This window comes from Anastrepha obliqua, chromosome 1 (genome assembly GCF_027943255.1).
Source record: "Anastrepha obliqua isolate idAnaObli1 chromosome 1, idAnaObli1_1.0, whole genome shotgun sequence".
In the NCBI taxonomy this organism is placed as follows: domain Eukaryota; kingdom Metazoa; phylum Arthropoda; class Insecta; order Diptera; family Tephritidae; genus Anastrepha; species Anastrepha obliqua.
Window position 1 is genome coordinate 58,630,324 of NC_072892.1, and position 23,350 is coordinate 58,653,673.

A 23,350-nucleotide genomic window follows, 5' to 3' on the forward strand; every position below is an offset into this window, starting at 1 on the left:
TCATCGTCTATCTTCTCTAATAGTAGGCCAAAAAACATGCTATTTCGACGGGTTCGGTCCAAAGGGAGAGACCATGTGATTAGGTGGTTAGTATCGTGCGGGGTACCTTCAAATGCCAGACATATACAGTGTAACTTCCCTCCCTTGTGCGGAGATTTTTTCTATACCAAGTACCAAGTCTTATGTATTAGAAGAAGTTATCCTCTATTAAGTGGACACCTCTCTTGGACGGACAATAGCTGACTGACGGTGAGTGTCCACCCAAGAAAAGTTTCAGGTCGGGGTCGATTCTGTATGAGTAGGTGTTTAACCTGCTACAATATCCAAAATGTAGTTTAACGAAAGCAACGTGGGTCTCACGAGGCAGCTGAAGCCCCTCGTCTATGACGGGCGGTGGTTGGAATCCGGTGATGGTATTCGGCAGCAGGGAGCCTAGTTACCTGTTTCCCTGAGTGCCCGAATCAGACTAGTTGTCTCCTCGAGACTTTAGCACAAAAGTTATTGCATCTCATAATTCCACTGCCCGAATCAGACTAGTTGTGTCCTCGAGACTTTAGCACAAAAGTTATTGCATCTCATAATTCCACTGCAGGGTTGCTTATGAATTTGTTTGCAAATTGCAAATGCCCTGTGAAATTGCCAATTCGATAGCCAGATATATTATTAAGTCTCAGTGCTCAGGGGGACCTCCTTCTCTATCATGATAGGGAGGAGGTGCGTGTTCCCAGGAGTGCACTGGATGCTTCATTAAATCAATTTCTATTTACCACTCATTACACTTTGGTGAAAAATTTGTGGATTTCCCTTTTCAGATATTTAAAATTCAATGCGCGAGATATTGATTATTTTTGCCATCAAAATACCACTGTGCGCCGTTCTAAAAGAGGCGTGCTTTTTGCAAAATTTTATATGAAATTTGTTGTTACATTAATAGCACCCAGTTACTGCGATAGAAGTTTCTCTTGTTATTGTCAGTTACGATGTGGCAGGCGCAGTTAATGTGATTGTGGTAAGTTGTTACTGTTTTTGTTGTTTTTATCTTACGTAAACTGTTTATTTTGGCGTATTTTTGTGGGCGACGTTTACCATTTTTTTTGTGTTTCATTTTAAGCGCTTCTATTTATATTGACATAACTGTAAAATTATTCAGCCAGTGGACATTTAATTCACCCATAACTCATTTCAAAAATGCGATTGTTTGATTGCAAATATAAAAGCCACTTTCAGAAGAATTGAAAATTTTCAATTCGGATATCTTTAGTGTGTAACTGAATGGAAGAAAAGCATTCCGAAGAAAATGTGAATGCAAGAGAACTGTTCGCAATCATAAATTAATGTAAGTTTTGGGTGAATGCAATCACTTAAACCATTCTGTACCACGATGTATAGAGTGCGGAGGTGTGGCCAACATCAGACAGTTAGCCGGCTCTCAGAATCAGCTGATGTGCTAACGTAACTGGGCTTATGACAGCGGTCTGCTTATAAAAAACTGAGGTGGTGTTGGTGATATACGAAAGAAATCACTACAATCTCCGCTCCTGTTATTTCGTTGCTGTATAAACAAAGAGTGATTGCTCGAGTTTGTCAATATTGTGTGGAATGAGCGGGCAGATTTATGCTGCCAAATTCCACATGACGTGGCAGCCGAAGTTTCTTGCATAATTTTGTTTTGGATAGGTAAACCTGGTAATCTATCATCCTTGATTCTGTATTACTACTGGATACTAAATATTACTACCATATCATAGGAGTGTTAACCTAAGTCTTTCCGTGGAAGCGAAATATCAAACTAACTAACTCTATAAGTAGATATGAAGTTGACATGGAAAACTCACGTTAGAATGAAAGCAAACCATTGATATTGCGATAGACGAAGGACACGCCTCCATTTTTAAAAATTCACTTCAATTTGTGTGCCAAATAAAATACACAGATCCGAATTCTATTTGTGTATTGTTAAGCCTGCGGCGTCTAAATCAACACTGTTTCCAATGTTGAAGATGTACGTACGTACCGAGGTTAAAACATCGAGTCGGATTATTATTTTGTTGACGCCAAGATCAGGTCCGCCTCTGTGCAGTACAATACGTAGGTCTAGCAAAGTTCGATATTGGAAAGCTGCAATCGTAACACACAGCCAGAAGATTCGCCAATCGTTCATCACTCCTGCTTTCAGAATGTACTGCTCAACAAACCGGCATTTGCGAGTAATGCGGCCACTTTTATAGCTCTCTCGATTTGCGGTCGGGTTTAATGCGATGAGATATGTACGTAAAAAAAATAAGGTAAAAATTCGTGAGCGCGAAGAGCTTGATATGCTGGTCGATAGCAAAAAGCCCGAAAATTGTATCAGAAAGTTCGGTAACTTACAGAACGTTTCAAGGGCGGGGGCGTTTTCCTGTAAAAACAAAGACGGTGGGAGCATACTTCAGTTATGAAGAGAACACTTTTCCGAAGACGGAAGACGAATACCCCGATTATCTGCTGGAGCGGACGGATTACCAGTGGAGCTATTCAAAAATTGCGGAGAGGAGCGGTAGAGTGCATGCATAAGCATCGCGTACAAGGTCTTATCGAGCGTATTATGCGAAAGGTTGAAGTCTATCATCAACAAACTGATTGGACCTTATGTCAACATGAAAGCCAATAAGGCTGCAGGCCGGGAAATCAATAATCGATTAGGTTTTCATAATATGGCAGGTATTAGAAAATAACCATGAAAGAGAAATCGACACATACCATCTCTTTATAATTTTAAAGCCACTTTCGAGAGAAAGGAAAGAAGGTTAGGTTATGTTAAATAGCCATTTGCGAGTGGCCCACTTGCACAAAAATTTAAAATTTGTCCGTTGTGATAGCATACAAAGAAGGGGAGAGGAAAAGGAGAGGGGGAGGAACCAGATAGGTGGGAAAAAAGGATGAAAGGGCTTGGAGTAGAGGATTACGACCAACAGTGGCTATTTAAGTTCGTATTAAGCGCTTCAAGCTACTGCTAAATTTCGCCAGATTTGTTATATATATTTAAATCCGATATATTCGCAAGTGTAGCGAATAAGTGAGAGCCTAGATATCTAAGACTTTATCCGACGAGAGCAGGGCAGCTGAGAAGAAGGTGCTGAGACAAATCCATCTCGTCCTCCAGACAGCTTTTGTAGAAAGGACTCGAAGCAATCCCAAGCTTCACCGCATGGACACTTAATGGACAGTGTGCGGCGAAGATAAGAAGGTGCAGACTGTTATCGATATCTGCGATTTTTTTTCTGTATGATCGAGTCAAGAAACGATGTTTAACAGCGGAAAAAAGTAGTGGAAAAATTGAAGACGGATCTGATGGCTATACTGAAAATAGAGTTCCAGAAATGTTTCAACAGCTAGATCAAAAGCTGACATAAGAGCATTGCCAGTACTTGAAGTGGGGAGTACTTTGAAGGCGATAATATTAATTTTGAGGATAAAACTTTTATTTAAAATTTTCTAAATATATTCTGTGAACGTTTTGATGAAAGTGGTGTGGTGATAATAACGGCCGCTTTGTAACTTCAGTGTGGGCGATACTAGGTATTGTGCGATAGTCTGGAACCCGCATTACCAAGTTTACATATAAACATATGGATAGGCTCGAATATATTAGAAAGCAATTATTACTTTTTGCCGTAAGAGATATTCGATAAGACTCACTATATGATCTTCCCACTTACAATAGTCGTCTAAAGCTCGTTAAACTTCTTGCTAGTCATAAAAAAATGTAATTCAGGAGTTCATAGTTAAGCTGCTCGCATTGTAAATTTTTAGCCTATTTATGTGAGTGAAAGCTCGCTTACGAGTACCTACATTTTAGACCCTTTTTGTTTAAACCATCCTATCCTTTCCTCTTCTCTCAATAAATGCGTGACTATGATATACTCGAAGATATTACATTCCAAGGCTTGGCCATCCAAACCAAAAATTGTGCGAGTAACTTTGGCTACCACTTCACGGGGCATTCGGCAATAGAATTCTGCCCGCTTATTTCACATGCATTCACACACTCGTTCAATTAGTAGTTGTTCGGATGACAACGAATTTGATAACATGGATGGAGACTGCGTTGATTTTTTTCGTATATCACCAACACAATCTTAGTTTTTGCGTGAACAAACCGCTTTCATAACCTCAGTTGCGTCAGCAAAACAGCTGATTTCTTAAAAATGGCTGAGAGCCACGTTCTGTAAATAGTGATCTCTATCTTTTTATTCAGCTAATGAGTTTATAGCTAAAAACCTGTTGTACGATTGCCAAACGGGGAATGCAGCACCAAAAGGCGTACAGAAGGTACAAGTGTTTGTCAATAAGGGCCTGCGCCAAATTATCAAAATCTTCTGACCCAATACAATAACAAATGACATCCTGTGGCGCTTGACACACCAGCAACCGATCAATGGAGAAATTGTAAAATTTTTTTATTTTTTTTATTTTTTTTTGTATTGAAACGTTATAAAATTTGTATACATTTCATGGTATTACGCCTAGCATAAGCTAACAAGTAACATTATTCTATCCTTAACATTGAAATTTAAAAACAATTATAAATATTTTACAAACAATTATACAGCGTTGGCGACTAAATCTCGTGGCTTAGTTCTTCGAAGTCTTCTTGTGCAGACTGTTTTGGTAAGCTCTGCGGCCTCCGGGTTTATGTGCTCTTTCAGCCTGGTTTCATGGTTACTTGCAAGAATTTGGATTATATCAGCGACTTTTTTCACCGACAGATCCTTGTGTAGGTCGTGATTTCGCACATACCAAGGTGCGTTGACCATGTCTCTGAGAATCTTATTCTGCAGGCGTTGTACAGCTTCAATGTTTGATTTAGTGGTACATCCCCATAATTGAATGCCGTATGTCCATACCGGCTTAACTACTTGGTTGTATATTAATAATTTATTCTGTATTGACAATGTAGACTTTCTGCCAATTAACCATTTCATTATTTTAATTTTTAAGTTGATTTCAGTTGCTTTAATTTTGACATGTTCTTTCCATTTGAGCTTTGCATCCAAAGTCATACCCAAGTATTTTGCTGTATTACTATATGGAACAGTAGCAGATGATATTTTCACTGGGTTATAGGCTATTTTCTTGTTTGTAAAGTCTACGTGAACAGACTTGCTTTCATTTAGTTTGATTCTCCAGTTTTCAGTCCATGCGACAACTTCGTCTATCGATGCCTGTAACTTTCTAGTTGATTCATTTGCGTTATTTCCATAGGCTAAGATACACGTGTCTAGAGTTGGGTATTTCCCGAGAAAATCCCAATCTCGAGAATCGGGATTTCCCGAAATAACGAAAATTTCAATTCTCGAGATGCGGGATTTCCCGAAAATAATTTTTGAGATTTCTCGAGAATTCTCGAAAATTCGGGAAAAACTCCAAAAAATAAAAAAAAAAATCTAAAACCAGTGTAAGAGCAATGAATTTCATAAAATATTATTTTTATTAAAGTATAAATTAGATAAAAAAATATTTGAAAATATTACTATCTCAATTATTGCAAACAAAAAAGTGAAACAAAAATAATTACAAAAAAATTCAAAACAAAAATAATTCAAGATTATACTTATTAAAATAGGGGAAAAAAGTGATTGTAAACATTATTTCCCAAAATGGTATTTTAAAAAACACAGACTGTCAATGGCTTCGTCCGACAATCGCGTACGCTTTTTGGACACAAAATTACCCGCTGTAGAAAAATTCCTCTCATTTTGAATCGATGTTGGCTTAACAGTGTTAAAAGCCCCGATCAGTCTTTCAACATTTTGTGTTTTCTCTCCAGTTTTTTCATATAGTTTTACCTCGTTTCTAAGCGACGAAAACATCTGCTTCGCCGCATGTTGCGCAATGTCTGCTTTCAGTTTTGAGCATTGCAGAACGTATTTTTCAAGCTGTTTCGCCATATCTTCTTCATTGACGTTGTTGGTTGCAAATACGTCATCATCGTTAGAACTAGACACTGCTTGGTCTTCTTGAATGCTCGTAGAAAATAGACGAACCAAGTAGTTTTCGGCTTCTTTTATCAATTCTGTTTTAGAACAGGTGGAAAAATTTAGATTTGTCACTAGAGCTGTTAACTGGATCGTGTAAATATTTAAAGGCCGATAACAAACGGCTAGATCTATGAGCTGTTAAGTTTATTTTTAGGCTGGATAAGAATTCATTGCCCAATTCGGTGTGCTGATTCTCCAATTTTGTGAACAAAAATTTGAGAATAGAATCCGCAGCAAGTAAGTTCACATTTTGGCGACTAAGTGCTTCTACAGCAACAGGTATAGGTTTAACAGCATTTATGATATCCTCGCAATACTTTCCTTCTGCGTCAGTAGTGGCCATAAAATTTAAATTAAGACACGCGCATTACGAACATGCTTGCTGATGCAAATGTATCTGGCCAGCATAGTTTCCAGGCTATTCCAACGTGTTTTGCAATCCAACAGCAAGAAAAGCTCTTTCTTCTCGACCTCTTTAACATAATCCTGCAAGATGGCATTCCGTACAGGCGAGTTCTTGAATTTCAAAACTATCTTGCGAACCTTTTTTACGATTTCAAATGCAGACTTTATAGTGACCGTCTTGTCAGCAACAAATACGATATTGTCATCCTCGTCATCGGAAGCGTTTTCCGCATTAATGTCGGAAAATGAAGTACTGGCTGCATTGTTTTCATTTTCATCGGAGCCTCTATCATCCGAATCGTCTCCATCGCTTACGTCACTATCGTATATCCTGTTTGCGACTTTTCGTTTCTGGTACATTACCTCCATGACCGCCAAATGTATGCCGTGATTGTAGCAAATCTGTTGATGCGCTGGTGATAGTCTCCCAAATTTGATCATGACACTGGCACCATCACTTGTAATAGCCACGATGTCGGACTGTAGTTTTATATTGAAGTCTGAAAGCTTTGCATTTATGAGCTCATATACTTTTTCAGCGGGACATGATTCCTGAATGCGAACCAGGCCAAGCTTGTCAGATTGTCCATCGTCATAATATATATGGATGTTCATGTAACGTCGGTTTCGCACGCTTGTCCACTCGTCGATGCTCAAGCTGAACTTACGCTGTGCAGATTTAAAATTTTCAATTTTGATCTTCAAATCGCTTTTTATTTTCGTGCAGTACTTCATAACCAAACCCAGAACAGCTTTATGACACTTTGGAAGATGAAATCCTAAGCGGCTGATACTATTACGAATGAACTCACTTTTTGTTATCGCGTTTATTGGAATTCCATCTTTTGCAGCCAATTTTGCAACAATTTGTTCAAGCGATTCAGGCGAGGAAGAAGTATTGAAAAAGTTGTGAAGAGTTCGCGTCTTCTTGGCTGGTGGCTGTTCTTTTGGAGCCTCATGTTCCCTTCGCTTCATGTTGTGTATCCTCTCCATGTGACAGTGAAGTCCAGATGTTGACGACGACTTGCATTTAATGATTTTATTGCATTTCAAACATGCTGCTTTGTTGTTTTTTCTCTTAATATTTGACAACAAAAATTTAAAAAAAAAAAATGGATTTCTCGAGAAATCTTGAAACATTCTCGAGATTCGGGATTTCCCGAAATGCTAAAAATTTCAATTCTCGAGATTCGGGATGGAAAAATATCGAGAATTTCTCGAGAATTCCCGTCGGGAAATTCCCGAAACCCAACTCTACACGTGTCATCAGCAAAAGTGGCTATCTTACTTGTATTTGAAACAGGTAGATCTGCAGTATAGAGCAAATACAGTACTGGCCCAAGAATGCTACCTTGTGGTACACCAGCTTCAATTTTTTTAATGTTTGAGTATGCTTGTCTTTGTTTCACTCTAAAATATCTGTCTGTGAGATATGATTCCAATAGCAAAGTATATTGATATGGGAGCATCGCTCTGAGCTTACGGATTAGACCTTCGTGCCACACTTTATCAAACGCCTGTGCGATATCAAGGAATATTGCTGAACACACTTGATTGTTTTCTATGGCCTCTTCTATGATGTGTACTATACGATGTATCTGATCTATCGTTGAATGTTTTTCTCGAAATCCAAATTGGTGAGATGGTATTAATTGTTTATTAGAAATTATATCCTTTAATCGTTTGGAAAATAGTTTTTCAAATAGCTTTCCGATGGCTGGGAAATTGTAAAATGTAAGTGGAATTGGACTGGCCGTTTACTATGCAAACAACCCGATGAAATCGCTAGACAAGCCATTACATGGAACCCACAAGGCAGCAGACATAGAGGAAGACCAGCTCATTACTGGAGAAGGCATCGAAAGGGAAAATCTCCAGTTAAGTTGGAATAAGAGTAAAACACATGCAAACGACAGAACAGTTTGGAAAAACTTACTACGGCCCTTTGCTCCTTAAGGGAACGATTGGAACTGATATGTACAGCGTTCGGAACTCGAAGTGTAGCTAACTTCAGACCGCTCGAGCAACTGATGCACAAGCATTCAGAGTATTGTTTACAAGCGCGCGGAAGCATTTTGCTCCGAGTAAATGCGAAAAAAGAAAATCAGTAATGGATTTCAAACGTAATAGTGTTATTGGATTATATTTGCATTTATATCAAGCACCTCAAAGTAAATAAATTGTTTGTTTATCACACCATTACTCGTTGCAATGATTCGGGCAGCTTGCGACTCGTTTCTGGACCGCCTCAAGGCCATAGTCAAGGTAAAAGGTGGTCGAATTGAGTAAAAGTAAATAGATTCTTAATTTTGTATGATTTTCACAGATTTTTTACTTTGAATTGAATAAAAGTAATTTTCCACACTAAATGTATGACCTTTTTAATTGGTAACACTTCGAGTGCCGGACGCTTTATATGTATAATGAGTTTATTCTGTAGCTGAATATTTTTAGATTTCGATGGCTAACAAAACCCTGCCTTTCTTGGCCCAGCGTCTAAACAATAAATGATCTGAAGTTATGTTGACTGGAGGAGGGTGACCACTAGGTTTAATATTATTATACGATTTTATTTTTTAGAATTTTTTTTTTAATTTTTTCCTCTCATTTTTTTATATTGATAAAATTACCTGATATGAAAACCTGTTTCCCTCCTAGAGTGAGATGTCGCCTCTTAATTATCACTAATAACACGCACGACCTTGCAATTGTTTTGAAAATAAGTTATTTGCTGTAGTTGCTTAGGTAGGTAGGTTGGTAAGATGACAAGAATACCCCAGGTACCCTTCAAGTAGCACTTACGTGCCGGTTTGATACCATAATGTGGACCACTACCTGTGAAAAGATTTAGTGAAGAGAAAAACCGTCTACAGCCATCCAGTGCTGTTGATGTAGTGGAGGAGAGAAAAGGGATCTAGGCTGTCCACAGAGCCGACATTTGCAGATAAAGTGTTCAACAGTCTCTTTCTCTGCAATAGGAATTGTACGGTTCGAGGCGTTTGAGTTCCTCCTTACAGGAGTTTACCAGAAGAGAGCTGAAATACGGCGACGACAGGGCCTTGATCGCAGCTTGACTATCGGAAAAAATATTAATGTCTCACTCCCAACAGCAATCCCGAAGCATTTTGCATGCTTGCAGGATCGCGAAGACCTCTGCTTGAAAAACGCTGCTTGTTTCCGGCAGTTTAAAATGCTGGCTGATTTAGAGTAAACCCCTGCTCCCGCTCCAGACTCCATCTTGGATCCCGTCAGTGAAAACAGAGGTATCTATATCCGTGCCGACTCTCCCCTCTTTCCAATCTTGCCTACTCGGAAAGATAGCCCTAGCACAACCCTCAAATTCCAGTTTGTGGATAGAGAGATCAGTGCGAAGAACAGAGAAGTACGGGGAGATCTGCTTCAAGATGCTACTATGTCCTAAAGGAACTTGTCTCCAGAGGACATTCTCCTTCAACCTAATAGCGCTCTGAGCAGCAATGGATTTAACTTGCCGGCCCACAGGAAGTAAGTGCAGAATAACGTTGAGCGCAGCAGTGGGACATGTTCTACAAGCACAAGTGATGTCCACACTCGCAGTTCTCCGCACTCTCTCTAGTTTATTGGTGTTGTAGCTCTTCTGAAGATCGACCCAGCAAACTAGACAACTATATGTCAAAATTGGCAGAACCACTAAGTTTGGTACATCCAAAGTACGACACGTGGCTTGACACCCCCCGAACATAGATTTACAGGCGTAGAAGGCTATATTGGCCTTCTTAACTCAGTTTTCTATGTGCAGCTTCCAGTGAAGCTTGGGGTGATGTATTACATCAAGATACTTGACTTCCGATGAGAGAGTAAGACACTGGTTGTTTAGTCTTGGAAGCTTAAAAGGTGGACGCTTGTATTTTGTGGTGAATAGCATGAACTCCGTTTTATCAGAATTGACTCTGAGACCGGAACTGGCAGCCCAACTACCGAATATAGCCAGTGCACCTTCCATAATTGCAGCTATTATAATGGCAAGGGTCTTGAGACCATTATGACGAAGTCATCGGCATATGGTATCACCTTTACCCCACCCCTGCTTAAGCTTCATCCATAGCTACTAGCCAAAGGAGAGGCGAGAGAACGCAGCCCTGCGGCGTACCTCTTTGTACGAACCTAGTGATTCTAGCCCATATTGCCACAACATTTATTTCCCTACCATCAAGTAGGGACGAGATCCAGAGGTATATAGGTCTTTCTACCCCTAGCCCTTTTAGAGCAGTGACAATTGACTCAGCCGTAACATTATTAAAGGCGCTCTCTATGTCTATAAAGGCCGCCAAAGTGAATTGTTTTCCCTCCAGAGATTTCTCTACGGTCCCTACTACCTCATGTAAGGCTGTCTTGATAGATTTCCCTTTTAGGTAAGCGTGTTGGGCTGGACAAAGTCTGGTTCTAAAGTGCTCTCGAAGATGATGGTAGATCACTCTTTCGAACACCTTGAGAATAAAGGAGGTAAGACTTATGGGTCTGAAGTCCTTGGCCAAGACGTGGCCCCTCCTTCCTGCCTTAGGAATCACCTTGGTTTTCTTCCAGCTTGCAGGAACGTGGTTTAACGAGATACACACCAAAAAGATCTGTTGAAGAACGGGAACCACCAAGGTTTTAGTCTTCTGAAGCATTACTGGCATGATACCATCGATGCCTGGAGATTTAAAAGGGGAAAAGCTCTCGATTGCCCAATTTATTCTGTTGACGGACAGGACAGGTGTCATGGACATCGCAGGTAACCCCTCCTGCCGATTCGCGGCTTCGTTACAGACCGGAGCAATAGAATTTTCCGGGGAATGGGCATCAATAAGGATTTTTAAAGATTCGCCTGCAGATTCAGCCCACCCCCCATCTCTCTTTTGGAAAGAGTTTTACAAGAGTGGCCCTTGGAGGGAACCCTACTGAGTCTGGCCGAGTCTTGCTGTAGTTGCTTATTTGTCTAAAAATTAGATATATATATTGTTTTCACTCCCTCATCCTATCCGTTTACAAAAAGTGTTTCACTACAGTTGTTCAGGCAGAACAGCTACAGTTGTAGCACAACCAGGAATTAGTGGAACACGCGTTTTGTTCAACAAAGCAATAAGAACGAAAAACAAAAAATAAAATAAAACGAAACTAGAAAGTAATTTTGATGCGACAACTTACAAAACGATCCATTCAGCATCATCGCCGTTGACCTCATTACGCAAAGCTGCGAACATTTTAGCCGAGCGCAATAAAGCAAATTGATTGCCACAAAAACAATACACAACAGCAATTTATGTATGTTGTTATTGTTGTTGTTCTTATTGTAATTGTTGTTGTTGTTGTTGTTGTCATTGTTACAACTAGTATCAGAAGACACTGACATGTGTATAAAGTTGCCCATTCTCCGCTAGAAAATTAAGTTTTTCCTTTGCGCTTTGCTTTGAAAAATTTCTTCTTGCTTAAAGAAGGATTAAAATGCAATAAAAATGCAATAAAAGAGAGAATAAAAGAATAATAACAGTTACAAAACGGAAAGATGTAACAGATATCAATCTGCAAACTTTTGCAGCGGGCAGTGAAAGAGTGAAACTATCAATAAAAATTAAAATTAAAATAAAAACGCAAAGTTAATGAAATAAGCCACAACAACAACAATAAGGAAAAAGAAATTATTTTAACCCAAAAATTGGAAAAAAGTTTCTGCTGTGAGAAGCAAGAAAGCGCAGAAAAGAAAAATAATTTTTATAAATGGAAATGTGTTAGTGGCTAAGACAGAAATGGTAGCGGGACAAATGTAGTGAATGGGAGCGCCATGGGTTTTTAGCGCTGAGAGAGTCTAACTACTCGTAACAGTTGAAACCGTGCAGTGGCGGTGGTTTGTTGGTGGTGGTTGTATCACTGAGCAAAAATGTCGCTGTGCAACTAACTGCAATTATTGGTATTGGTGTTGTTTTTTTTTTTTGGTTTGCGTTATAGACTGCCCATAGCTGGTTGCCAACTGCCGATTACACGACTGGGTTACCAAACAACTTTGTTGGGAGACAAACTTAGGTTTTTGTTGTAATATGCTGTTGTTGCTTTCTGATTATTTTATTTCATTTTTAAGGTGCAGGCGATTTGCGGTTATTTTTGTTGTTGCTTTGTACCCATCAACTGCCATACAGCTGCTGACCGCTGTACGTAAAACCACTAACAACTTTTGTGTCATTCATTGCTGCTGTTGCTCCTTCTGCTGCTGCTGTGGCAGATACAACAGTTTTACTAATATAGGTGTGCTTGTTCTCGTTTTCTTTTTTGTTTTGGTAAGACAATTTTGATTGTATTATATTTATTTTGATTTTTTTTTTTTCGTTATAAATATTGCTCTTGTAAAGGAAAAGTTTGTGCAATTTGACGAACTGTTTCAATAAAACGACTCCTAGCATACATAGAAGTTATTCTTTATTTTCATTAAGGCATGAAGAGATGAAGAAGAAAAGGGGAAATTATAATACACCATTAAAAACCATTAAAACCATTAAAAACCACCTTTCAGCGAAAGATATTGAGGAAAATATTTGGTCCAGTAAAGGAAGCTGATGGAACTTATAAAATAAGATATAACAACGAATTCGAACAACTGATAACGGACCAAAACATTGTGCGTTTTGCTAAGACGCACAGGTAACGATGGTTTGGGCATCTACTTGAAATGGACGACAAGCGGATACTGAAAAATACCTTCAACTCCTATATGATTGATGAGCGATGCAAAAAACCGAGACGTATGTAAGAGAAGCACTGTCTCACTCCGAGCAGTAATAGCCGTGAGGATGATGACGATGTTGATAAAGTGACAGTGCTTGGATATAAATACGGCGAGCGCTTATCGCATATTCTTCTTAGAAAAGTTTTTTGAGCTCTTCTATGTTTCTACTTGATGCTTCATTTTGCGAGCACAATATCAGTGCCGGAGAGAGCTAAACACGCTTCAACAGCCACTAGCAGCGAACTCGGTCAAGATGGAAAATATTTATTTATTATTTATTGAACATATAATAAATGAAAAGCATATGTCAAGGCTGTTTTTGGCAGCAACTACTAAATTACATTTAGGCAAAAACAACAACAACAACAAAAAACTGCCGAAAAGTCAGAGCTTTTCTTGGTGTACCTGCCTTATCATCCACCTGCTGATACATATATCACAGCAATACGCTCATCACAATATAATTATTCATTCTAATTTGCCTTTTGAACTGAAATAAAAGTATGAGTGGAATAAATTTAACTGTGCGACAGTTGCATCAACAGAAAATATTAAAAAATTATAATTCATAAAATTTAAGGATAAATATCAAGAGGATTGAGGCAGAGGCAGTTTGCTTTTCGTACAGCCGACTTTTCTTAACTAAGTTTGATCACATATCAAAGTTCCTACAAGAAGATGCACTATTAAGCATCGGCAGCTCGGCGATAAAGCACACAGTTTTGCAAAATTGTAATTTTTTTATGTTAGTTACGAGACTGGATTCCAATATATTCTCTCGCGCTGAACAAAATTCTGGGGCCAAAAAATCGGCGGTAAAAACCCATAAGAATGTGTTTTGTTTTTACTTCAATTAAAGCTTGAAACTTACAATGTAATAATCAAATATGAAAGTACCAAGAAAAAAAAAAACAGTTTCGAATAAAATTGGGTGAGGTTTAGCGCACTAGACAGGGCTAGTTTATTGGGCGACAGCCCGTGGTATGTTCCGGTACATACACACGGTTGTCATGGGAATATGTGGTTAACCCTTTAAGGTCCATTGATTGTGATCGAATTCCAAACTAACAAGCTAAAATTGAGCTAAACTCATAAAAATGGATACTTAGGTTTTGAAGATAGAGTTTTAGAAGTAGATTTATTACAGATTTACACTTCGACCTTATGGTCTTTTGTATCCCACTTGGAAAAATAATTAAAATTTGTCCGTTGTGATAAGGGCTGAGATGATTTAACCTCATCCTCCATACAGCTTCTGCAGAAAGAACTTGAAGCAATCACAAGTCTCACCGCATGGACACCTAACGGACAGTGTCTGGTCCAGCAAGGATACCTACCAAATTTGAGAGCTGCGGCTTTGCTAGCCTCAGAAGTTCCCTCGAGCGCCCCCGATATACCCGTGGCCAAAAGAAACTTGCGACTTTGCACGTTTGTTCACTAGTTCAGTGCTCGGTGAGTTGATGCGAGGCCTATCTTTTCAGGAGAGGACCACAGATTCTCAAGGGAACCTCAGTCCTCTTGTTTTGCGATGAAACTGTCTTCAGTGTCCCCTGTCTAGCCAGCTCATCAGTCCGGCAGTTTTCCCCTATGTCGCTGTGACAGTGAACCCAAATGAGTCCTAATACCAAAGGACGGCTTTTGAAAGTAAAAACACCGACCCCGAAACCCTAATTGCCGCTTGGCTCTCGGTGTAGATGTTTACGTCTTTTACAGTAATTACAGAAGTAATCAAGTAATCTATCGCTTCCTTAATTGCGGCTCCCTCTGCTTGGAAAACACTGCAGCGGTCTGGAAGCCCAAATTTGAGCTTGAAGGTGGGCTCCTCGCAGAATACTCCCCTACCAACTCTTCCGTCCAAATTCGAGACATCCGTAAACACATTTGTCATTATAATGGATTGGCTCCTGTAAAGTATTTGGGAAATTCCAGCAAAACATCAAACTTCTGAATAAGCAGGTAAAACCGAAGCGCCTCCATAGCAAGATATAGCAGTAGATTAGCTGATTTGTCTTGAGTTTTCTTGCAATTAGTTGATTTTAATGACGAAACGAAATTAACAACGGCAGCGATGGTTGTGTTGATTTTTTCATACATCACCAGAACAGTTTCAGTTTTTTCGTAAACAAGCCGCTGTCATAACCCCGGTTACGTCAGCAAATCAGCTGATTGTCAGTCTGATATTGACCCCACTTCTGCATTCTGTACATCGTGATGATAGTAGGCTAATGCAAATTTAGAAAAAGAAATATAAGAACCATCGTTTGTTTAGTATACACGCAGTGTATGCTTTCAATTTACAATCTCATAAGTCACTTGAGGTGGACCATGCAATTTGCTGCAATCTCATAGGCGAGCAAAATATTAAGCACAATCCGCTTAAGTGCGACGGGTTTTTTCTCCACACACAGGTAAACCATACACCATTTTCTTAAGCCCACTTCGTGACCTCCTCCAATTATGCTTTTATAATATTACGCAGAGTTTGTGTGAATTCTTGCTCGAGGTCACCAAACCATCGCCAGCACACGCGATGACTTCTCGTTTTACCCAATCCCGCTCAACAGTAGAAACCTGATTGCATTATATTTTTTTATGTGAAGTGCTTTAAACAATTAAGAAAATATTAAGTTTCATGAATACGGCTACTGTAAAATTTTGAACATTTATTGTCTGTATAAGTATTTCAGAATATTATCTTGAAAGCAACGATTATTTTCAATTTGTTTAATACCGAGCTTACAAGCAACATTTCGTTTCCATTTTTTTGTTTAACTCAATTACATTTACTGCCAATTCTTGTCTTTTGAAATCAGTTTTTTTTTCTTTGTATTTTTTTTTTCTTTTTTCTTAGGTTTTTCTTTATTTGTTTATATCAAGGAAGCAGTTGCCATTAGATTGGACAACGAATTGCTTAAAATGCATCTCCCTATTAGGTTATCGACTAGAGCTATAAATAATAGTGAATTTTATTGCAGCTATCAAAGTTTTATCGCCGAGTACATACAACAAACTATTAACCGAAAATCGCTCAACAAATGGACCAACAACGGCAAGTACTAAAACAATCAACTCGCCAAATAGCGTACGGTAAACGTTTCAAATTTCAACTCCGACTCAAGCGTTGGCGGATAATTTACAGTCAACTTGGTGTGGTATCGCAGCAAGCCCATACACATACAAATACACACACATGCACATATATAATGAATTACTAAAAAGCAAAAAAAAAAAATCGAATCACCACTAGTTGAGTTGTTGTAATGCTCAAAGTGTTAAATTGACGACTTCGGGTAATTTTCGTTAATAATTGGCGAGTGCCTATAAGATAGATGGAATCGAATACGAGTAGGGGATAGGGGAATGAGTGAGAGATTAATTTTTGCATTTCTTCATTGACAAATGAATGACTGCCTAGTATTGCAGACGTTTGTAGATGTGTTTACTGGTGTATGTATGTACCACTGCTCTTTGTTCCCTTACTTTGTCGTACTTTCTTCCCCAGCCCTTTTCATAAAATAATGCTTTAGATTTGCATTTTTTGCTGGGTAACAAATCCACGCTTGGTTTGTTTGTGTGTGCAGACGCGTCTGTTTGCAATTACCTTGCACTGCACTGTTCCCTAACAGCCAACGTATGTTCTGAATTTGGCGAAAGGGTATCAAGCAGAGCCGGCAACAGGATGCTGTAACCACTTCCCGTCGAGTGGTGATTTCTTTGTTGTTGTTAATAATTTGTCTGTATTCCCTTTTGTTGTTGCAATGCAATGCAATGTTTGTTTTTGCTTGTCGTTCTACTTTATATATTTTCTTTTTCTTACTTAGATCATTTCATGTGTGCAGTAGTTTTTATTTGCAATTTGTGCGGCAGCCATAAAATGCTCAAGGAGTGATGTTAATGTGACGACTTTTAACGCTAGTTTGTCTCAATTTTTAGCGCAACAGTGAAGGCAACCAACAAGGACAGATGTACTCATGTGCGCTTGTAGGTGTGTATTTAATCTCGGATAATTTCGTTAATCTCAGGACTGTGGAGTTTTAAAATGACAATCCCGAGATATTTTTTCCGGATATAAGTATGGCCGAATGTGCAAAGCTTGCCGCAGAGGATTGGTGCTGTTAATAAAGCAAAAGGTGGACCTACTGAATATTAATGTTTTATCGCTAATTCCTTTTATTTGTACTGATTTATTAATAAAATATCATTACTACACTTTTTAAATCGAAAAATTCAGTAATTGATGGGGTACGTAATACTTTTGGCCAACATTGTAGTATGTATTCACATTCTCTTAGTTAAAAAATATGACTCCGTGTTTTCGTGGGTACTACAGTACTAATTGCATATCATCGAACCACTTTTTGAAGCTCGGAAAAAGTTTGATTTAGTGCGTTATGAATACTAAAGTACAGTCAGTGTCAGAAGAAAAGAACCGGTTTTTTTCTTGTAACTTCAGGATATATTTCGTTCTGCTTTTAACTGTATAATAGTCCCACTTAAGGGCTACGATGCCAGTGCTAACTCAGGTTAGTGTCGTTTGAAACTTTCCCGTAAAGGCAACCAAAAAAAATGAGTGAGAAGTTATCTTACGTCGCGGCTGCAAAAGTGACTGAAAAATCAAAAAAGTTTGTTGTGATGTGGAATCAGCGGTATAAGGTGTACAAAGTGAAAAAGTGATCGTCCAACTTTTTAAGCGGGACCCTTCTTTGTGATCACGAGCACTGAGCATGATCAGTTTTTGCTAAAAAGGGAATAGATGTGAGTATCAACACCATCGAACGTCGACTGAAGGAGGCGAACATATCCTACCGTCCCACATCATCAAAACCACTGCTCTCAGAAAAACACATTGAGAAAGAACAAAACACAGTATTGGACTGGTCTTCCTAGTACCCAGACACCAGCCCCTTTACTTCATGAATAATCGCGGTTCCTTTTTTTTGACACCGACTGTATTTCATACAATTGGACAAGTTTATAAAGCTCGTTTTAACATGGCAATCTGAGAATTCTTTTCTTTACGGAATATTGGATTTACATTCTCCTAGGGCAAAACTTGATCATGTTTCGTCATGGATACTGTAGTATCCATTTTGTACCACTTTTTAAAGCCCAGGATTTCATACCACCGAACTATCTTGCAAAGCTCGGAATTTTCAGGCTTAAAATGATAAGTCCAGGATATCTGGATATTTTGAGCTATAGCATTAAGGCCTTTCTAGCTAGTACACCTTACATACTATAGTATTAACTACAATATAGTAATATTCGCCCTGGCACATTTCAAAACCAAGCGATGTTTGCGCGAAAAATTTGATGGCCGAATAATCTCACGTCGAGGCGATGTCAATTGGCCGCCAATATCATGTGATTTGACACCGTTGGACTTCTTTCTTTGGGATTATTTGAAAGAAAAGGTGTACGTCGATAAGCCAGCAACAATTCAAGAGCTAAAGGATGAGATAATTCGGCACATTAATGGCATAGAACCTCAATTATGCCTCACCGTCATCGAAAATTTGGACCACCGCGGCGTCCATTTGGCCGATATTTTGTTCCATACGTAATTGAGCCATACCAATATTATCATAATAAAGAGAAATGACAATAATTTCCTAAAAAAATTTGTATTTTATTTAAAATCAACACCGGCCCTTGAAACTTAACCACCCTTATAAATGAAAAGACAAATTTGGCCATAATCTGTCAGAGTTATATGAAGGAGCCCAATGAAAAGATAATCGAGCCCCATCGCTTTTTCAACATCTACGCCGGTAGTTTTGCATTCTCAATTTGATTGTAGAAGGGAGGCGAGTGAATTTGACGCAGAACGAGAAATTTCTCGCACCAATATAAGTAAAGTGTGGTGTAACCACCATAGTTATGGTGTAACCTATCTTAACGGACAAACCTTTCAGGTACTTTCCTTGGGTGGACTTTTTGTAATACGCCTAATCTCTGGCATCGGGAAAAATTCCCCTCCCTTGAGTGCACATTTCTCTTGGTCTTGGAGAACCGAAAGCCATCATTTGAAGCTTTTTCGAAGGAAGTTGATGGTACTGCCATCCAGATACCATTGTCAAAATTACTTATTTTGTAGGCGATCAACGATGACGAAACGAACGAGTAGCAAAAGGCCCAATGGACACAACTATATAGAAACTTTGGCCATTATTGTTGAATTGTGGTATGTACGGTTTTGCCTTTTATTTAAGATTATATTGTTGTTATTGTCGCAGTGCATCAAGCCCTGTCGGTGCGGTGTCGATTGGTGACTCGTCATCGTCTATAGTATATCAGCGAACGGTAGGCCCAGAAAATATGCTGTTTTGGCAGGTTGGCTCCAGAGGGAGAAGATGGTTAGGTGCGTGGGTTTAAAAGGGCAAGTGAATAGACGGTTATTGTTGTGAGGGGTACCTTGCCTTACATATATTGAGTATCTCGGCGTCGATTCTGAATAAGTAGGAGTTTAACTTGGTACAATATTCTGAACGTAATTGATCCAAAGTTACGCAGGTCGAGTGAAGCACCTAAAGCTCTTCGTCTGCGATGGCGGCTGGTTGAAGTCGGATGACGGTGCTCTTGGGACGGGAGTTTAGGGAAGAGACTCCCGAAGAATGTCTTTTAATGTTTGTCTAAATACCGTCCGATCCAGTAGTTGCAGTCGTGTCTGGCTGGGATCTCGTCATTGCAGTCGAAGAAATGTCCCCTGAATCCTGCGGTAGCACACCGGCAGATTTTGCTTACTAATCATCTAACTGTACTTCTTGGCCGGGAGCATGGAGGACTCATTATGCAGATGTTGCAGGGAGACATCGGGGGCTATCCCGTGACTGCCCTGATAACAGCGTTTTGAGGGACCTCAAGCTTTGCCTATTCCGAATGAAGAGCCTGTGTTTTATATGCCACCATAAGTTTTCGATGGGGTTCAGATCTGGAGCTTGTTGCTGGCCGCTCCAGTAGGTTGATCTTGTTATCCCGAAAGAAATCCTCTGCTTGCTTGCTCCTAACTTTCAGCCGTGTTCTTGTTGGAAGAAACATTTCAGCGACCTTTCCTCTTCTACATATGGCAGTATAACTTCTGCTAGTATTTTAATGTACCTTCGCTTATCCATGACATCCACCATTTACATATATATAGTAGTCCTGCACCGTTATAGGATATGACAGCGTATACCAATATTTTAGCTTATCCGCACTTGAAATTTAATGCTACAAAAAGAATTTCACGTCAGGCGCTCAAAGCTGCTACTTATTCGGTTACGGGAAAATGTCTCTATGTTAGTTCCTTTGATCACGGGCCACTGTCTCAAAGATTGAACGTACCTCATTTCGATTATTGCAGAAGCTGCAAGAATGAGGAGGAGGAAGACATCTTCTCTGTTACTGTTCCGTATAGCAAGCCACTAGGCTTAGATGCTTTGGCTCATCGTTCTTGAATGAGTGTCAGCCAGGTCAATGGATTTGCACTTAAAACAAAATGGTTTAACGAGGAGTAGCAGATAAACAGCTACACTGGTATCACAATGAATCTAAATGGTCTAAGTGGTTTGGCTTAGAGGCCGACTGCCACTTCTACCTACCTACCGTACTTAACAGTTTTGATGCTGTATTGTGACTGATCGAATATCTTTGTTGACGTCGCACTAAATTAACTATTTTGTGGTCGGGTTTTCCTATCCGACCATCGTATTGGACCACGAGTTTCAGCATGATTCTTGAATACTAAGGATTGGAAAAAATTAAAAATTGGCTCTTGTATTATCTTGAAAATCATGTAATGTAATCGAATAGAAGTCTGAATATTGACGAGTGATGTACAAAAGTAAGTTGGTAGTAGTTAGCGATGATCAATGCTTTTAATATTAAATTATAGACATTCTGAGCGAACGTGTTATCAGCTAATTTTTAATACATAAATAATATATGCTAAAAATTTACAATTTTAAATTCCAGACTTGTAGCAACAAATAAGGGAAAACTTAAGAATAGACGCCCCTAGTTTTGGTGGCAAGAGTGGTACCATTAGCGTCTTCCCTCTTCAATCATATCCAATTTTAGCTACCGGAAACTTCTAATTTTCGTGTTATTTTCAGTTAAAGTTTTCGAATTTGTTAGTACCGCATGGCGATTTTAGTTTCACAAATACTTTAAAACATTTAAAATTGTTAGCACTTCCTTACTTTAATTATTATTTATAAAAACTTATTAAATATAATTCGAAAATAACTTTGATTTGCATGCCAAGTAGCAAACATTTTTCGAAATTGATAACGAATGCACGCATTTGGTTATATTTGAAGAGGGAGGACTCCAGCTTTACAACGCTACCATTTTTGCACCTAAAATCGGTAGCTGCAATTCCAAAGCGAGCCCCTCCCATAACCATAAATAGTTTATTGCTTTTGGTGTTTTGAAAATAGTGAGCCTTTTTGTACGATTCTGAAAAACGTGGTTTAGATTTTGCGCGAAACTCTGGCTTAAAGTGCAAACTGTGTAAATACATTTGAATGTATTGGTTAACTCTTTGTTTTTGTACTATTATTATTTTTTTTTAGTTTTCTAGTTTTGTTTGTTTTCAGTGCAAGACAATTACTTATATTATATTTCAACTAAGACTTTTGTTCACAAACTTGTTTTGAATTATTTTATGATCACTTATAGTTGTTGCCATTGACTCCAACACACAGAAGTCATAGAAGTGCAACGAGTGTGGTGTTATTGGATCATTGCATACATACATGCATTCTTAATACCAAACCCCTAAACTTTTCAGTGGCACTAATCGCTGCATTAATACATTTTATAGCAAAGATTATCATTCATCATAAAAACGCGTTAATTTAAAATTCAAAGTTTTCTCATATTTCATGTTGAGAAAATTATTTTACATTTTTAATTCGTATTTAATCTTTCAATTTCACTACAATATAACAGGTTTTTTGACTTCAGCTTTAATCCCATTGGTTTTGTTATTATTTGTAGCTCATCACTGATGATCTACCTTTTATTAATTTCATTATACTATTTTTTATCGGATACTGAAAATTTCGACTTCTTATAATACAAGAAGAGGTAGAAGAAAATGCATAAGTGCGTATAGAATTTTATTTACTGTTGTTGCTATTGTTGTCGCATTTATTGTGCGTGTGGATATCACAATTTTGTGCTCATTTGAATATTTTCTCCGCGCAGCAGCAGCGTATTAAAACAAAATACAAAAATATATGCACATACAAAAACACGAAAGCACCACACAAGCACACCTCTTTGCACAAACTCACACTTACACAGACAAGCATGTTCACGCATATAAATTTACACAATCATCACTACCGCTTCGCCTTCGTTGACTTCGTGCGATCGTACGATGTTTCACTTGTTCACTTTGCAGTTGTTTTAAGCGGAGTTTATGCTTTTATGTTTTGTTTTATGCTATCTAGTTTTCTTTTTTTGGGCTAGTCGCTATTGATTTACTTTTTAATATTATTTATTGTTGTTGCACCAACATTTTTCGTGGACTTATTAAACACTACATATAAATATAATTTGCCTTTATGCACTTACATTTGCTTTTGGCTTTGTTATTTTCGCTGTTGTTGGCAATTATTGTTGCTTTTGCATTTTGAAATGTGCACTTTTTCTACAATAAAAACCATTTAATGAATTCACACACGAACACACGCAATCGCCTCAAAGCAAAATATCTACCATATGTTTTTGTTTTTTTTTTTTGCAATTATAAATATACAGCGGCTTATGCACATAAAATTTATACATATGTGCGCATGTCAATTTGTTAGTTCGTGGTTATTCCGTCGGTTTTCGTCCCGTCATACACGACCAATTAGCCACTCAAGAGAACACACAGCGCTGGAGCGCAGGTAAAATGAAACTGTCTCGAAGGAGCGAACGTTGATGCTGCTGTGCCTGATAGGGGAACATTTACATACATACATAAGTAGAGTTGCGAACAAGTTTGGTGCGATCAGTTGGTTGTTGTTAGTTTGCTTGCTGTTTGGTGAATAGTGGTAGATGCCATATGTGGTCAAAAGAGAGAATTAAAATTTATCCCATGAAATGGCGGAAAAACAATTGAGCGGTTGATGGTTAAAGAGAATCAGAATAATCAGAAAATCCGTTAAAACTTAATGCCAGTTAGCAACGCATAAACAACGCAACATTCCATAAA

General features: G+C 38.6%; 1 protein-coding gene across 2 annotated transcripts in view; it reads right to left on the reverse strand.

The window, feature by feature from the left end:
* The window catches only part of LOC129248255 (F-box/LRR-repeat protein 7), a 103,375-nt gene extending 80,345 nt beyond the window's left edge, over window positions 1–23,030 (reverse strand). Inside the window, exon 1 of one of the 2 annotated variants that reach the window (XM_054887740.1) lies at window positions 22,726–23,030. The gene's annotated coding sequence lies outside the window, so the exon portion shown is untranslated. Of the gene's footprint in view, window positions 1–22,049; window positions 22,069–22,725 lie in introns of those variants that run through there. The other variant, XM_054887756.1, reaches the window with a different exon arrangement.
* Between the last annotated feature and the right edge of the window lie 320 nt (window positions 23,031–23,350).